Source organism: Myxine glutinosa, chromosome 6 (assembly GCF_964187855.1).
Source record: "Myxine glutinosa chromosome 6, kmMyxGlut1.1, whole genome shotgun sequence".
In the NCBI taxonomy this organism is placed as follows: domain Eukaryota; kingdom Metazoa; phylum Chordata; class Myxini; order Myxiniformes; family Myxinidae; genus Myxine; species Myxine glutinosa.
The window spans coordinates 89,904,993-89,919,451 of NC_136266.1; the positions used below are offsets into that span (position 1 = coordinate 89,904,993).

A 14,459-nucleotide genomic window follows, 5' to 3' on the forward strand; every position below is an offset into this window, starting at 1 on the left:
AAGATTCCGGATGTGAGGGGAGGTGGATACTGGGAAACCGTCGATGTTGAGGGCAAAGTTATGGGTGGACTTGGTGAGCGTTTTTGGGCCAATGATGATTATTTCAGATTTATCACAGTTAAGTTTGAGGAAGTTGATTTGAAGCCAGGATTTTATTTCAGTGATGCAGTTTGTCAGGATAGAGTGGGTGGCGGTGGAGATGGACTTGGTGGAGATGAAAAGCTGGATGTCATCGGCGAAGCAGTGGAATTGGAGACCATGACGGCGGATTAAGTGACCGAGGGGGGACAGGTAAAGGATGAAGAGGAGGGGGCCAAGAACTGAACCTTGGGGGACACCTTGGGGGAGGGGAGCAGTGGGGGATTTGCAGTTATTGATGGAGATGAACTGACGTCTGTCAGAGAGGTATGATTTAATCTAAGAGAGGGCAGTGCCGGTAATGTTAAAGGTGGTTTCAAGTCGGGTGAGGAGGATGGTGTGATCGATGGTGTCAAAGGCGGCGCTGAGGTCGAGGAGGATGAGAATGTTGAGGTTGCCAGCATCAGAGGAGAGGAGATATATACACACACAGACTTGGCATTTAATATTGAATATATTTTTTTCTTGACTTGGGTTTACTTTCTTAACTCAGGATATCAATCTGGTGGGTTTCTTTTCCACTTTGGTGATTTATTTGTTAAAAGAACCATGTCACTGATTGTCTGTCACAGCAAGAAGTCAACAACAGGATTATATCACAGGTGGCGTGGCAAAATGTACGGACAGGTGCATTTGATGATTGGCTTCACAGTCGGGTATACAAGGGTTGTTGCGTTCTGTATTAGTGGAAAACAAATGCTGCACGTCTTCAAAAGTTATTGCCGCTTCCTCTGGAGATGGTCCGTCAACTCAACAATGCTGTTTGTCATGGAGTGGTGGCTTTACGAAATTCTGGCATGAAACAGCGTGCTATTGCTCGGCAGTATGGCATCACTCAAGGTCAGGTGTCAAAGATCCTGAAACAAAATGCTCAGAGGGGTGTCCCTTCTCCAATACCGAGGCCAGGACGTCCCCGCAGAACCACAAGGAGGGATGATCGCCAGCTGCACCGGTTAGACTGCAATGGCCGTACCAAGTCAGCTAATCGGCTTAGGGCTGAGTGGCAGCAACTGACAAATGTGCCTGTATCCAGAAGGCTAGTCAACCAACGACTGGTTCAAGCAGGCTATCGTGCCAGGCGTCCCCTGAGAAAGCCACGCCTGACCAGACAACACCGCCAGCGCCGCCAGCGCCGCCAGCGCCGATTGCAGTGGGCCAGAGAGCACCGTCAATGGCAGCCAGGACACTGGAATCACGTGATCTTCAGTGACGAGTCTAGTTTTCTGGTCTATCGTCAAGATGGCCGCGTCCGAATGCGCAGACAAGTGCATGAAGCCTACAACAAAGATTGTATAGTGCCAAGAGTCCAAGCTGGAGGTGGTGGGGTGACCGTTTGGGCTGCTTTTCATGCAGGGGGCAAAACTGACCTGGTTGTTCTGAATGGAAACCTGAACCAGTTCAAGTACAGGGCCATTCTGGAAGAAACATTGCTTCCATTTGCTCGTGCAGCCTTTCGAGGAAGCTTTGTCTTCCAAGATGACAATGCACGGCCTCATCGTGCTCGCATGATCCAACACTTTCTTGCTGACTGTGGTGTAGAGCATATGGAGTGGCCTGCCATGTCCCCGGATATAAATCCGATAGAGAACTTGTGGGCAGAATTAACGTGTCAAATCGACAACTTGGACCAGCAGCCTGCCTCTGTGCGTGAATTGCAGCAGGCTATTGTCACTGCATGGCAAGCGATTCCTGTCCAAACCTTGGCAAATCTCGTGAACAGCATGCCTCGACGTGTACGTGCTCTCCTGAATGCTCGTGGGGGTTACACGAAGTACTGAACTGTAATTTTACTGTCCGTAATCCCAGTCATAATTTAGCTTTTGTTTTTGTTGAAAATTTTTTGGGCTAATGTGCAAAATAAAGAGATACTTCTGGAAAACGTACAGAAGTTTAACACAGTACTGTCCATGAATTGAGTTCGATATCAGTTTACATCACTTTCAAGGATCAATCTATTTGCTTCGAAATGTCAAATGTGGTTTTTGTTTCTTTTAAAGGTCACATTAACAAAATCTAGAATAATTTCAACATAATTCCAATGAACTTTTGGTTCTAAGTCATCTTGAAAAGTAAGTTCACCCCCACAAAAAAAATATTCCATATTAAATGCCAAGTCTGTATATATATTGTTACGGTTTTTAGAACCTTCACTTTGTAAATTTTAGTAAATGTTCCCTTATAAATGATCCCCTGTAAATATCCCCATTAATTGGCTTTATTAAAGATCGCACCCGAGTTAGTCCATGTACAACACGTAGAGCACCATAGGACCTCTCTGTAGTTATTTCATTATTATTAGTGGGGCAACTTAGCATCACAATTGTGCATTTTGTGAGGAAACACCAAATTTGGCACACTAGTAGACTATCATATTATGAAAAGTTCTGGATATTGGGCCATCTCAGATTCAGAGATTTGATTTTTGCAAGATTTCGATTCGATTGGGATCGAAGAGAACACCTTCTTCGTCTTCTGTACAGTGAAGTTGCCAGCCCTGAATTCTCTGGCTACATCTGGGTGCTTCATTGGGAGTGCAACCATGTCCCTCAGGTGAACAGGGACCCACCTGGCATAGTGTGTGTGGTCTAAGGCATGGAACCATGGGACCAGTTCCGTCAGGGCATCAAGGTACATTGTGAATGAAGTCCGCCGCAGAGAACGCACGTAGACCAGTACCAACATCTCTAGTTCCAGCACAGTTGCCCAGTACTGAAAGTTGGGAATGTCTTCTCCTCTCTGGTGACACCAGTCTTCGAACTCAGGCAGGTCTTCTGCATCATCAGCATCTGTCATACAGTGGCGTTCATACGCACGGTGTTGCAGGATGTGCAGTGCCGCTGCATTGGTTTGATGAGCTCTTCTTGTGCGGGTGACGTGGGCAGCTCGCAGGAAGGAGTCGGCCGTCCCTGGCGTTGCAATCTCAGCTTGCAAATCTGCAAAATCTGCAAATCTTGCAAAAATCAAATCTCTGAATCTGAGATGGCCCAATATCCAGATCTTTTCATGATATGATAGTCTCCTAGTGTGCCACATTTGGTGCTTTCCTCACAAAATGCACAATCGTTATGCTATATTTAACTTAGCTGCCGAACTATATGTGTTTCAGTTAAGGATCTGTTCCCAATAGTTGAATCTGCGTTGCATTAATCAAATAAGATAGGCCCCTTCAATTTCCCCAATCGTCTCCCGCTCTTCAAAGTGCAGTAGCGGTAGGGCGGCGTTCGCTGTCGTTTGCCTTGGGCTGTTTGCTGGCACCAAGCCGCCATTACGCACGCGGTTTCAAGCCGAGGAAAAAGGGGGCGGGGCTGCTGCAACAACGGGCTGCAACAACAGCACGAAGCGGCTTTTGGAGACTCACCGATCCTGTGACGCCCTCCAGTACCGGCATTGCCAGGCGGGGGAAGAGAGACCCGTACATTCCCAACCCATACATTCGCCCTCTCGACTCAAGCTCACTCGGACAAAAGCCTCGCAGAAATTACACCGTGAAGGCCCAATGGCCATGTCTATGCCACAAATCAAGTACGTGAGCGAGTCTGGTGCACTGAATTGAAAATATATAGAACGCTCATACTCCGTGAAAAGTGTAGCCGCCGTGTCGCCATCTTGGTTAGCACGACTCGACTGACTCGCTTCGCGGATCTCGTTTGTTTTGAACGTGTCCCAGATTTTAAAAGCCAGACAACTGTTAAAATGCCATTTTGTGCGGCAATAAACTGTTTCAATCGGTTAAGGAAGGGTTGTGGAAAGACGTTTCACACCTGTTTCAAAGACGTTTAATTCATATCGCACAAAACCGCCAAAATCGACACAAAACACGATCGCACAAAAGGTGAAAAAACGCAATCACTTTTCGCTCTGAATTAAGTGCAAATGCGTGACGGAAATCACCATCGCCCAGCATCGAGTGCCAACCAAGATGGCGCCCGGTAGCTACATCTCCACCGATGTGGTGTGAATGGCAATGGTCATTCTATATATTTTCCGTTCAGTGGTCTGGCAGCGAGGATGGAACATCACGTGATCACTGAGCGAATCAGCGAGCTGCTCTGGCACAGGCTGAGATTCCGTGTATAATGTTCCTCGCTGAAATGCGCTGAGGTAAATATGAATAAAAAATATGGATCTCGTCAAATATTTTTAGGTTGGCCATGTCCTTCCCAGGCTCAATCGCCATGTCTATGCCAAATATCAAGCACGTGAGCCTCTCCGTATAGGAGTCTATCGGTAACACACACACACACACACACACACACACACACACACACAAACTGTGTTTTATATATATATTGTTACAGACGCGGTTGTGGATGTTAGTTTACCGAGCGGTTTGGTATGACCACGTCTGCACAATTGGTGTCGAGGAGTGGGATTCGGACCCGGGACTAAATTTGTTAGGCCCAAACTTTGGGAGGTAGAATCGACCCGGAGCGCATTTCCCGCGCTCGACGAAATTATAACGGCGAAATTTGATTTTGTTATACGGAAATAAAAACCCGAATTTTGAAAGTCGCGCTATGGCAGACCAAGTCGGCTGGGGTCCGGTAGTGGAGAGTGAGGCAGGGTCGGTCCAGGACCAAATTGAGGGACGTGAGGAGAGCGAAGCAGCGAGGGTAGCAGACGCACAAAATGGCGCCTCGCTGGTCACCGCGCCCGCGACCGTGGCAGCGCCCCTGGTGGATTCGAACCTTTTCCTCCTGCAAATGAGGGCCCTTATGGAACAAATGGTGGGAATGAGGGCTGATAGTGAGCGGTTGGGAAACCAAATGGGGGTAATGGGGAACCGGATGGATGCTCAGAGTGAGCAAATGAGGGTTGATAGTGAGCGATTAGAGGGCCAAATGGGGGTAATGAGGGACGAAGCGAGGGGTACTGGTGAGAAGGTAGACAAAAATTTTGAGGGGTTAGACAACGGGATAAAAGAGGTGAGAAATGGGTTAATGGGGGTAGAAAACAGAATGGCCGCTCAAGAGAATCAAATGGAAGGGATGCAAAAGGGGTTAGAGGGGGTAGAAAATAGAATGGCTGCCCAGGAGAATCAGATAGAGGGAGTGAAAAATGGGTTAGAGGGGTTAGAAAACAGGATGGAAGGCAAATTGAGGGACATGAGGGACCAAGCGGAAAGGGAAGTTAACCAAATGGGGCAGCAGATAGAGGGGGTCAGAATGGGGGTAGAAACTAAACTGGATGCTCACAGGGAGGAAATGGAGCAGATGAGGGTGGCATCTGGGCAGGAGATGCAAGTGATGGGAGAGGAGATCAGAAGAGGAGTGAGTGAGGCGGTCGGAGGAGTGCGCGAGGAGGTGAGGCACTGTAAGGAGCACATGGAGAAGGAGGTGAGAAAGGGGACTGTAAAGTTACAAGGGGGCATAGAGGACCTGACGCAGGAGGTGGAACAGCTGACGGAGGGACAAAAAGGACTAACGGAGCAGGTTCAAAGGAACACTGCGGTATTAGGAGGTTTAAAAGCGACACAAAACGACATAAAAAACGACTTAATAGCAACGAAGAGGGAATGTCAGATGGTACGTGAGGGACTGACAACGAGACTGGACGAGGTGATAGAGGTAATGGAGACGAAGGACCGGCAGGTGAGGACGCACATGGAAACGGTCAAGGTAGCCTTGGAGGACGAGCTTGAGGAGACGTACCGGGGAATAAAAGAGGTGAAGCAGAAATTAGAAGAAGTGGAAGAAGGGGTGAGCGAAATTAAGAAGCGACGGAGAGGGGATAACAAAGAGATAAAAGAGGAAGTAAAAGAATTGGTCCAAAGTCTGTGTTTGGATCGTGATGATGTGCTCATTAACCGGCTGAGGGATTCGCAGGTGATGGAGGAGAAGTGAAGAGGAAGAGGACCCGGTGTAAGTGGTGACCAATATGGTCGTGCGTATGATGCGCCAGGTGATTTAAGAAGCTTGGGGGTCGAGATGGACCCGGATGTTCGTGAGAGGCCAAGAGTGAGGTGTATGGCTGGTCCGGAGGGTATGGAACGAGAGGTGCGAGGTGTGGGTGAGCAAGGTTGTGGTGGTATGGAATGGGTAGCGGGTTGCGGAGGTGTGACCCATGCATCGACACCAACAGGGGTAGTTGTTGGAGGGACCGGGGAGGCACGAGAGCCCCTTGGGGGTAATGTACTGTGGGGGCCCGGCCGGTTCGGCCCCGCGCTGACCCCGCAAGGGGCGACGCACGGGGTCCGGCAGGCGGGCAACGACTCGCATACGAGGTGGTCCCACAAGGTCCCACTCGCGCCGTATGATGGCAAGAGTGATCTACGCGCATACCTGGCGCAGTTCGATTGTGTGTGTAAGGGCAACGGTTGGGGTGAGGACGAAGGTGGAGTACACCTGGTGGCCGCATTGCGCGGCGCGGCGGCGGAGGTGCTGACGGCGTTACCAGCGGGTGCTCTCACCCTGCCAGCCCTCCGCGACGCCCTAATTAATCGATTCGGCATTGAACAGCAGAGCGAGCTTGTTAAAGCTCAGCTCGCGCTGCGAAAACGCAAGCCCCAGGAAGCCATCGGGGAACTTGCCCACGACATTCGCCGCGCAGTGGGGATCGCACATGCTAGCATGGCAGCGGATTCCCGGGAAAGCCTGGCGCTGGACCATTTCATCCAGGCCCTCCCGGACATTGAGCTCCGGCAACAGCTCGCCATGTGGCGCCCGCAGACTCTGAGCCAGGCGGCTGACGCTGCGGCCCGTTGGGAAGCAGCGAGGCCCCTGGCCCGGGGGGGCGAGCGTCTCGCAATGGCGGTCCGCCAGGTGGGACCCCCGATGGAGGGCGGACCCCTTAGGGGGCCCGCCCCCGACGTGGGTCCTGACCTGGCGGGCATGGTCCGGAGGCTGGTGGACCAGCGCCTGGCGGGACCTGGACCATGGCAGGCGGCCCCGGAGGTGGCCCGCGGTGGACCACGAGCGGGTAACCCAATTCGGACCTACAGGGGGGGAAATTTGGAATTCCGGAGGCAAGCACCTTATCAGGTGAGGTGCTATACTTGCAACCGTCCGGGTCACCTGGCGCGGCACTGTCGAGCCACGCGCCGGGATGACCCCCGGCGGTTGAGGTCCTCAACTCCGCCCAGGGGGGAGCGGGTTAGCCGACCCCAGACACCCCCCCGCCAGACCCCGGGAAACTAGAAGGTGTCGGGCACGTAGGGCGGTGTTCGGCAGAAGAGGATGGAGGAGAGCCCTCATTGACGCGACAGGTCATTTATTGTGGCCAAATTGGAACCGGTAGCCTGACAATTAGATGCAAAATTGCCGGCGTGGGGGTAGACGCCGTAGTGGACACAGGAGCTAGCGCCACGATCATCAGCCCTGTGGTCCTTGATTCGAGCGCAGGTGGCTGGGATAAGATCCAGCGCCTGCAAAATTATAGTTTGCAACTTGCTACCGGGGTAACGGCCCCGATCATAGGGCGTGGTTCTGTGACCCTCAAGTTAGGGTCGGTAAGGAGGGAGATAGATGTTTGGGTGGCGGAGGTGTGCGACCCATGTTTAATAGGGTTGGATTTGTTGACTGCCAGCGGTTGTAAAATCGACTTGTGCCGGGGGATCCTGCAGGTGGGAGTAGAAGAGCTGCCGTTAGGGGGAGTGAGCACGGCCGAGAGAGCGGAGCTGGAGGCTTCCGAGGCCGTGACCATCCCCCCAAGGGCCGAGACGATAGTGCCGGCCCGGTGGGCAGCTCGCCCAACATGGCAGGAGTCCTGCGGCCTGGTCGAACCGGTGGCAGCGCAGTCCATACCGGGTTTAATCGTGGGCCGCACCCTTGTAAAAACGGACGGACCGGTAGTGGCCGTCCGAGTAATAAATATGAGTACAGAACCACGCACTATAGTAAGGGGCACGAGGGTAGCTGGCTGCACCCCAGTTGAGGAAGTCGCGACAGTGAGGGGCGAGAACGTCCAGCCGAGCCGACCCCGGGGGGAGCCTTCAATAACAAGTAGGAATTGGCCCGATCCCATTTGCGAGATGGTAAATCGTAGTAGCGTAGAGTTGGGAGGTACCCAGAGGGAGGCCTTACACAAACTGGTTGGGTCCCATTTGGACCTCTTCTCCCTGTCCACCGAGGATATTGGACGTACGGGCCTGGTGAAACATCAGATCCACACCGGTGAGGCCCGGCCTATTCGTCAGGCCGCCCGACGGCTCCCTTGGAGCAAGAGGGCGGAAGCTGACGAGCAGGTTGAAAAAATGCTCGACGCAGGCGTGATCGAGCCCTCGGGAAGTCCTTGGATGTCACCTGTTGTGCTGGTCAAAAAGAAGGATGGGACCACGCGGTTCTGCGTGGACTATCGCCAGCTAAACAACGTGACACTCAAGGACTCATATCCCCTGCCAAGGATTGATGACACCCTCGATGCCGTTGCGGGCTCAAATTGGTTTTCAACTTTGGACCTCAAGAGTGGGTATTGGCAGGTGGAGATGGATAGGGCAGGGAAGGAGAAAACGGCATTTTCCACAGGTAAGGGACTGTATCAGTTTACTGTGATGCCGTTTGGTTTGTGTAACGCCCCCGCCACCTTTGAAAGATTGATGGAGCATGTACTAGGCGGCATGCCATGGCAATCATGCCTGGTGTACCTGGATGACGTCCTGGTACATGCCCAAACGTTCCCCCAGGCAGTAGCTAATTTGGACCAGGTGTTCGGGTGCCTCAGACAGGCAGGGTTGAAGCTGAACCCGAGTAAGTGCACTTTGTTTGCAAGAGAGGTGGCCTATCTAGGTCACGTGATCGGCCGCGAGGGGGTAAAAACGGACCCAGACAAAATTAAAGCGGTAGAGGAGTGGCCCGCACCACGTACCATCAAGGAGGTGCGGGGATTTTTGGGACTCTGCTCCTACTACCGGCGCTTTGTGGCGAAATTTGCGGAGTTGGCCCGTCCCCTCCACCGGCTTACGGAGAAGGGGACGTGATTTAATTGGACACGGGAGTGCCACGAGGCCTTCCAAAAATTGAAGGGGTGTCTAACATCCGCACCCCTTCTAGCTTACCCCACTAGTGACGGGACATTTACCCTGGACACGGATGCGAGCCAGGAAGGATTGGGCGCAGTTTTGTCTCAGACACAGGAGGGCGTGGAGAGAGTGATTGGTTATTATAGTCGGGCCTTAAGTAGGCCCGAGCGAAATTATTGCGTCACTCGCAAAGAGTTATTGGCTATGCTGGCTGCCATGAACCATTTCCACCCGTACTTGTACGGGCGGAAATTTTTGGTTAGAACTGACCATTCCTCCTTGCAATGGCTCCTTCGGTTCAAGGAACCAGAGGGCCAAATTGCAAGGTGGTTGGAAAAGTTGCAGCAGTACGATTTTGATGTGGCCCATAGGGCCGGGAAGGCCCATGGTAATGCGGACGCACTCTCTCGGCGTCCTTGTCTGGGGGAAAACTGCAAATTTTGTGCGAGACACGAGGAGAGGGAACAATTGGGCGATTCGGACCCGACCCTCGTTGTCCGGGCAACCCGGGTGAGAGGGCCAATTTTGCCACTAACCGCAGATGAGGAATTCGGAACTTTGGCATGGAGCACGGCCCAGCAGGAGGATCCTGTCCTGGGGCCAGTGTTCAATTGGGTCAAATTGGGGCAAAGACCTAATGGGGAAGAGGTCACCCCCCTCGGGGCGCAAACAAAGGCATATTGGGCTCAGTGGAAAACTCTGGAATTGAAGGATAACATCTTGTATCGCAAATGGGTGGAGGTTCCCTCTGATAGAACTTCCTGGCTGGTGGTAGTCCCAAACAAATTTAAGACCGATATATTGCAACAGGTGCATGGTACCCGCCCCGGCGGCCATTTGGGCAGGACAAAGACAACATCGCGGGTACGCCGGAGGTTTTATTGGGTGAATATGGGGCGCGACATACAGGACTGGTGTCGGAGATGCGACGCCTGTACTGCCAAAAAGGGACCAGCACGGAGGATGAGGACCCCCCTTCAATTACACCAGGTGGGGGCCCCCCTAGAGCGGGTGGCCATGGATATCCTAGGCCCACTACCCCGCACCCGCCTAGGTAATAAGTACATCCTCGTTGTGATGGACTACTTCACCAAGTGGCCGGAGGCCTACGCCCTCCCCAACCAAGAAGCAGGGGTGGTAGCGCAGGCCTTCGTGGAAGGATTTGTGTGCCGGCATGGGATTCCACAGGAGTTGCACACCGACCAGGGACGAAATTTTGAGAGCAAATTGCTAAAAGATGTGTGCAGTCTCCTGTCAATTCGGAAAACCAGGACAATGCCTTTAAGACCTCAATCTGACGGGATGGTGGAAAGATTTAACCGAACTCTAATCCAACAACTGGCACTGTTCACCGCCACCCGTCAGGATGACTGGGACGAACATCTCCCTTATTTGCTCATGGCCTACCGAACCAGCCAGCACGGGGCCACCGCATGCAGTCCAGCGTTGCTTATGTATGGGCGGGAGTTACGGGCTCCCGCCGACTTGCTATGCGGTCCCGTGCCAGACACAGTGGTTAACCCGCCGAGGGAGGGGTACGCACGTCACCTAGAGGAAGGCATGGAGCTAGTCCATGCCTTCGCCCGCCGCCAACTCCATCTGGCGGGGGAAAAGATGAAGCGCAGGTACGACGACCGGAGCCAGGGGAGTCAATACGCTCCGGGGATGAAGGTTTGGTTCTTTAATCCCCGGAGACGGAAGGGAAGGTGCCCAAAACTCACCTCCCCCTGGCAAGGCCCAGGAGTCGTCCTGTCGCAAATCTGTGACGTGGTCATTAAGATCAAAATGGGGCCACGAGCCCTCCCTCGGATCGTCCACGCCGACCGGATAAGACCTTACACCGGCGAGCAGGCGCCCCCGTGGATTGCCTCGGCTTTAGATGCCGAGGCGGGACCCAGTACCTCTGAATAAGGGGGGCTTATTAGTGCCAGAGGACTGGGGGATTGATGAGCGATGGGCCCGGTGGGTAAGGGGGGCATCCCTGCCACCCTTCCCATAGGGGGGCAAAGGAGCAATAGCTTATGGGGTGTATGGCAGTGAAAACTAGCTCGGGTGGGTTAGGATATTGGTAGGGATCTAGCGAAGAGGACATTAGGTGACGTTAAGTTTAGTTAGTGACTGATACCTGTAGTGGGGACGCAGGTAGATTAGTATGGATGATAATGACGAGGGAGCGCAATAGTTTAAAGGGACGACTGGGAAGCGCAAGTTTCAGAAGGGAGTAGTTAGCTGAGATGATGCCGTGTGTGTGAGAATTGAACAGGTGTGAGAACTGGACAGGTGTGTGGAGCAGTGTATGAGTAGTGAGTGTTGTGGATCAGCGCGAATGCGCTTGGGGAGAGAAGGGTGCAGGTGGCACCAGGTGTGAGAGCACAGGTGTGCAAGTGCAGGTGTGTGGAATATATGGAGCAGAGAATGAGTGGTGTGGAGAGAGTTGGAGTAAGTGGTACGGAGTGGTGTGCATGGTGCGAAGGTGTGGATGGGGGAAGAGTGGACCCCTTTCACGAGTACCCGGGGCGGGTAGTGTAAGTGTTAGGTAGAGGGTATAGGTAAATTGTGGTTGGATATTGGCATTTGTGGTGCGGTTGCAGAATGGTATTGTGGATGGGTGCATTAGTGTTGTGGAAATGGCTGGGCGTGTCGCCTGTTAGTGTGTGTAGTTGGTTGGGCACTCCACCACTGTGAGGATGTCGGCCAGGTGAGGCCGCAGGTGGGCTCTGGGAGCCGTTAGTGTCAGTGGGGCCCGAGGATCCGGAGGACGGATCGGGCAGCCCAGTGCCAGAGAGGGCACCGAGTGGGGAGAGCGCCAGAGGGCCTTCCCCAGGTAGTTAGGTTAGGGTAAGGAGCAGGTAAGCTCGGAGGCAACTGCAGTGGTGGAGGTGTGCAGGTGGGTAGACCCGCTGGGAGAGGTACACGCCACAGCCCAGAAATTGTGCGAGGGCACCGGGAGATGAATCGGGGGAGTGAGACCCCAAATTGAAAAGCACCACAGTTGGTCAATGGGAATTGGTTTTTAGAACCCATAGTGTAAGAGGGCCAATGGTTTGGCCGGAGAAAGACCCCGGGTAGTGTAAAGTTGTTAAAGTCATTTAGGAAATAGTTAGGATTGATGAACCTGTCGCACCATACGCAGCCACTTACCTGTGATGATGATGACTCCACACCTGTGTTTTCTTTGTTCTGTGTGCAGGAAATGAGAATTGCTGTGAGGATTTGTGAGACGCATCACGACGTGGATGAGACATTGGGGTGATTCCATCTCTCCCTCCCTAGGAGGGACTGATGATGAATTGGTTATGGCAAATTTTGATGTTGAGTTGGAGATGGCAAATTATGATGTTGAGTTGAAAATGGCAAATTTGATTGGTTAGGAGGGAGAGAAGACGAATTTGGTATATGGGAGGAACGGGGAAGACAGTAGGGACGTTTGTTGATTTGTAAAGTAGATGTTTATGGGTAGTGTTGTGTTTTGTGGATACAGTAAGGGGTAAGGGAGGGGCCATGTAGGTTACCTGGTGGGGGGGGGGGGCGTACGGTAGGAACGTACCTGTCTCACCTGGTTCCCATGTGCCCCCAGTGTGCATTACCTTGCATTGCGTGCACTTTTGCGCCCTTACCACCTTACTCACTTGTCTGCTTCTTTTGTCTCCCACCTCCGAGGATCTGGCTTTGGGGCAGAGAGAGAGGAGAGAGAGGTGCTGGCTCCGCAGTTGTGGGCCTGCACTTTCGCTGCTTGCTGCCTGGATCGATACACCATATGGACCGCAATGTTTGTGGCCGCCCACCATGGACCGCAGTTCTTTTGCGGCCAAGCACCACCCATTGATGGACCTCTGGGTCAACGTGGCACCTATGCCAAACAGGTGAACCACTAATAGTTGGCCCCCTGACGGCCACAATAAAGAAATGGACGCGGTTGGCGCCTTTCTTTATTTCTAGGGAAGCAAGAAGGCCAAGTGCACCACACGAAGAGCAAGAGACACCTGCAGGGTTAGGGGTTGTTGTTTTTATTTTAATGAACAATGGTGACTGCACCGATTGGTGCTGGGGTGGTGCTTTTGGTGCTTGGAAGGGGTGCTCTGCACATTATTAAAGGCCGTAAGGCCACAGAGCACTCGTGGGTTGGTGTATCGATGCTGGCATGCGTGCTCTCTCTATGCATAACATCTGCATGTGTTCCTCCAAAAACAGGTCCTGGATCGTAGTGTAAATATCAGCGTAGTCTTGTGTAAATAATGCTCCCTACCGGCTGTATGTTTAGTTTGCGAATTCTTTCCGCGATTCGGTTATCCTGTGGGTGTGTTTCTGTGAGGAGAAGGGTGCAACGTCGCAGGGGGACATATTTACTCATTTGTGAATATCTGTAAAACTGTCGCACTCAGGGTAGAGTTAATAGTAGAGGGAACTACATCTGAGTGCCACACTAAAATAGGTAAAAATTTATCGGGTCGGGGCGCCCCGAGGGTAGAGAAGGGTGCAATGTTGCGGATATGGGATTTGGCCTCCATATCCGCTTGTAAATATTCCCCTATTTCCCCAATACTCCCCAACTATCCCCAATCCCCCATTCCCTAGTCCCATTGTCTGTAAACAACACTCTGTAGAACCGACCTTCCCCTTTTTCCCCCATTAAATGTCGTACCCAGGTCCACCGCATCTCACGTAGACAACTTTCGGACATCTTGCTAGTTATTCTTAGTCTATGTCAGTTAAGGACTCATTTCCATTAATTCTGACTCTTCGTTGCACCAGAATGTGATTGTATGGCACCAGTAGTGAGTTTAGGACCTCCCAATACCTCCCCCCAACCTCATCTCTGCATCCTCCCATCATCTCATGGAACAACAACAACTACAACCACAGCGGGGGCGGCGCGGCCGCGGTGCGGGGAGTGGGCGTCCTCACTCCGGCTCGGTTAGCCGCCATGGCCCATGTGCTCCAGGTTACGGGGTTACCACGAAGGGGCTGGCTGTCAGCTCCTCGTCAAGGGCGGAGCCCGGTAACCCCCCACAGCCAATAAGAAGCGGCGGGCCGATTCCATCTGGGGCGGAGCTAACGAGCCGAGGGCGTGTCACTCCCCGCCGGATATACGCAGCCACTTACCGGACGTGACCTCAGATGCGCCTCAGCCACGAAGAAGAACCAGTCGCGACCTCCAGCGCTGAGAGACCTCCCCGCATCTCTGGACCGGACCGGGTCGATTCTGCCTTGAGCCAAGAGTGCACCTTGAGCCATCGACTACCCGCCTTTCCTTGCCATCAATCCCCGTGTGAGTCAGTCTTGTCCCGTTTATCTGTCGTCTGTCGGGGCTAAGATAAGACCGTGTTTAAGTGCCCACCTTTCTATGCTGTCTCTCTTGTCTTTG

The 14,459-nt window shown here is 52.8% G+C and overlaps 1 protein-coding gene across 4 annotated transcripts in view; it reads right to left on the reverse strand.

Annotated features, from left to right (window-relative positions):
• The window catches only part of LOC137430100 (V-set and immunoglobulin domain-containing protein 10-like 2), a 199,108-nt gene that overhangs the window by 21,841 nt on the left and 162,808 nt on the right, over nucleotides 1-14,459 (reverse strand). The gene's annotated exons all lie outside the window — the stretch shown is intronic.